Below are 4,080 nucleotides of genomic sequence, written 5' to 3' on the forward strand. Positions count from 1 at the left end.
GTTCCCTGTGCTTTGCTAAGCTTGTTCTAAATAGGTGCTTTAGACCACTGAGCCATCTCTCCAGCCCTCTGCTTTATTTTTAGTCATTATTTGCTCTAGCCAATTATTTAGCCAGTTATGGAAAATAGGTTTATTGGCCAAATATCAGTGAAACATTTTATCAGTAATTTGTTTAATAGATAATGGTTTCAAGATAAATTTTTAAGATCCACAATGAGGTAGGTGTAGGGTAGAGATTGATTCACAAACATGGATATAAGTGTTTAGGGGAGCTTGAACTCTTCCCTTGGATTTTATTATTTATGAGCCTAATTAATTTAGCTGCCTATTAGTTAAGCATTTTATGGTTAGTGTGGCATATTTTAAGTGTTAATTTGACTTCTACGTTGAACTTCTTACAGGGATTAGAAAATGATTTTCATATGTTCTCAAGGCATAATCAGAAAGCAATATATATTTTTAAGTATAGTTGGTCTTCTGTATCCATAGGTTCTGTGGTCATAGATTCAACCAAACACTTTGGGGTACAAATTGTATTTACTGGGGCCAGGAAGATGGCTCAGTGGAATAAGCACTTCCCTGGCAAGCACAAGGGCCTGAATTCAATCCCTAGTTCCGCCCCCCTGCCAAAAAAAGTTGTATTTATTGAGTGACTGATTGTAGAATACTTGTACCACTTTGAGAGTAATATGCTGGAATCAATGTCCTGTTAATACAGAGGAACAACTGTATGTATAGGTTATGTACTATTGGATTTTGTGTATTTCTTCGGAATATATGTTGTGAAATGCAAAATGCTACCCCTCCACCCCTTTTAGTTTTCTAAGTGGATATGGCAGTTACATCCAGTTATTGTTATTATTATTTAAGTAGGTTGGCTTTGAAACATGACCCTTGCTGTGTGCTGTTGGTAGTATCTTACAGTACAGAGATGATATTACCTATAATTTTTTTTTTGTGTGTGGAACCAGGGATTGAACTCAGACCCTTGTGCTTGCCAGGCAAGCCCTTACTCTACAGAGCCATCTCCTCGGCCCCCCATTACCTATAATTTTAAGACTTCCAAGAACAATATTGGGGCTAGGAAAGAGAATGAATAGTTTGATAGCTCTATGATAGTAGTACTGATAATGGTGTGTAGTATATGCGGTGTATCTGTGATATTAAACTTTTATAAGGGTGTTTAGGGGAAAACTATCATAAAAATTTAACTCCTTGTGGGCAAGATTGACAGACATTGCCTTCAGGGAGCTCATAGCACGTTGGTTATTTTTCTGTTCATCCTATTTTTAAGTGCTTTTTCTGACCAGGCACCAGCTGTTTATTTGTCATGCAGGACAGTCTTAGCTCAGTTAAAATTAAAAGTAAAAATTGAAAAGACCATTCACATAGAACTTGGCAGTATTTGACTATTTCTTCTTGACAAAGTAGAAACCTCTGTTTTTCATTTGGTCAAGTTTTCAGTGCTCATTTTCTTTATATGTGACTGTGATGGACACTTTGCAGAATTTCAGAGTGCATATTCCTTTAAGTTGAAATGAAGCTGGATGTGTTCTGTTTGGGTTTTTTTTTTTTTTTTTTTTTGTTAATCTTTTGGTACCAGGTAATCAAACTCGGGACCAGGTGCTTGGCAGACAGGCACTTAAGCTACTGAGCTAACTTCCTGGCCTATTCTGTATTTTTTTTAGCATGAAAGATAGGTAAGATACAATGAAACTGAAAAGAAGTTACTGGTACTATTATGACTGAGTGCTTTGAATTTCATTTTTTAGTAGGTGTGGCAAATATATTCTGATTACTCAATATTTTTCCACTAGGTCCAAATGTATATACTGTTGGGGCTGAGTACAGGCTGTTGCCTTGGACTGGACTGAAGCCAATTAGTCCGCCAAGAGCTCACGCTCCAGCACCTGGTGGTCTCGCATCTTACTTCCCACCAACTGGAAGCAGCCCAACTGCCAGACGAAATGGCTGATTCTAAATATTGGTAGAAGGGCGTCAATGCAGAAAATGGGTGGTGATCAATGTAGAATTCATGTAAATACAAAAAATAGTAAGTGATTTTAATGTACCAGGTTAGTGTAGCTGCAATTAATGCTTGTAAATTATCTACTTGTGTAAATATTTTCAGTTTAAATTAAAAACATTGTAGTGTGTCAACCTGTTATTGTAAGTAAAAGTATAAATTTATTTAGCCTTGCTATTAATAAGTCTTGTATACTTTTTTACTGTCCCTCAGACTATATGTTGTTATTTGTCTTTACTGTTAGGATGGAGACACAGCTCCTGTTGAACAATGGTAGTTGGTGTACAGAACTGAATTACAGGAGAGTTTAATAAAGCGCCCACTACCCCTCTTGGGAAGGCTTAAGTATGTGGAATCACTTTTGGTTGCATCAGTCAGCTTCAGTGAACCTTTATAACAAAGCTTAGTCTTGTTATTTTTCATTTTTCTCACTGTCACTGCAATTTTGGTATATTCCTTCGTTTATTACTTCTGGTGTTAGTTTCTACCCATTGCTGCAAATGGTATTCTCTGACTTAACCTTCCTATCCTGAACTCCTTGTTAAGTAAGTCTTATACAATTGTGCCTTACAACAAATACAATTGAAATGCAAACATTCTCTTGTATAATTAGTAAATTGGATAGCTCAGTATTTATGCAGATTACCTAAAGATGACATTATGAATTTGAGGTCTGTTTGGGTAGGTGAATGAATGCTTTTTTTCCCCTTTTCTAAGTCATTTTTATTTATTTATTTATTTATTTATTTATTTATGTTTCTTTTTAAAAGTGTCTTATTTTGGCTGTTTTCTGAATAATAAAATAGTCATGCTCCCTCATTGATCTGTTTTCCATCATATAACAAGTGCTTTCTCTTGCCTGTTACCCTCATACTGGTCCGTAAAACCATCAGTTAATAAATTGTATACATTGAAGAGCCATGTGAATTATGTCTGAACAGTTAAGGTATCTTGAAATTATTTTACTTTCGTTGCAAATGTTTTACTTCATAAAAATAAAATGGTTCACATTGATTTGGTCTCCTTGTCTGAATTCTGTCTCCGCCAAGGGCTCAGTCACGCTCCTTAGCCGGCAGTGGGTGCCAGCGGCAGTCAGACACTGCTGGGGTTGTGCACGTACCCCACGACAGTGCGTTTGTCGTGTGTTTATTCCTTTCTTGTGATTTTCTTCTACACCCATTTTTATTTTCTTGTTGCTTATTTTTTATCATTTAGGCATGTAAGTGACATCACTAGATGGCTTTAATTCTGCTGGTGAAACTCAGTGGGAAAGGTTTACTAAATCTTTATGTGTACAATTTTTTAATTTACTTGGCTAGACATCTGAAAAGTCAGGTAAGCATTGGTTCTTCGTTGACTGAGGATATTATTGTGAGATACTAATTTGGATAGTTCTACCTGTATTTTGCTGTTTCTGAAGATCATTTGCTATTTTTAATCTCTTATGCTTAGCTCAGTTTTTCTGAAACTATTAACTTTTTCAGGATTGGGAGCAATAACAATACCATAGAAAATAATAGTTTTACTTTTTGTGGTTAAACACTGAAGACTTAGAATGACTCTAGTTTTTCTTTTTCGTGATATTCTTTAGTGAAATATTCCCCACCACCACCAAGGTTTGAACTCAGACCGTTGCACTTGCTAGGCAGGCGCTTATTCTACTGAGCTATCTCCTGGCCCCGTCAAATATTCTTTTACAGATTTTCTACTCACATGTGTTATTATATCTTAAAAATTTTACTACTAAGGAAAGTTTTAGTTAGAGTCACCATCCAAGAATATGTATTGAGACTGGGGAGATGGCTCAGTGGAGTAAGTGCTTCCCTGGCAAATGCAAGGGCCTGAGTTCAAACCCCGGTAAAAAAAAAAAAAAAAAAAATTCCTTCTGGGTCAGGGAGATGGCTCAGTGGAATAAACGCTTCCCTGGCAAGTGCAAGGGCCTGAGTTCAATCCCCAGTTCCAAAAAAAAGGAGACTTGGATTCTTCTTTGGGCCAGGGAGATAGCTGAGTAGAATAAGTGTTTGCCTGGCAAGCGCAGGGTCCTGAGTTCAATC

At 36.6% G+C, this 4,080-nt stretch overlaps 1 protein-coding gene across 1 annotated transcript in view; it reads left to right on the forward strand.

The window, feature by feature from the left end:
- Positions 1 to 4,080, forward strand: part of LOC101566280 (cleavage and polyadenylation specificity factor subunit 6-like) — a 29,371-nt gene that overhangs the window by 3,321 nt on the left and 21,970 nt on the right. The gene's annotated exons all lie outside the window — the stretch shown is intronic.

Source organism: Octodon degus, unplaced genomic scaffold, assembly GCF_000260255.1.
Source record: "Octodon degus isolate 3935 unplaced genomic scaffold, OctDeg1.0 scaffold00047, whole genome shotgun sequence".
Classification (NCBI taxonomy): domain Eukaryota; kingdom Metazoa; phylum Chordata; class Mammalia; order Rodentia; family Octodontidae; genus Octodon; species Octodon degus.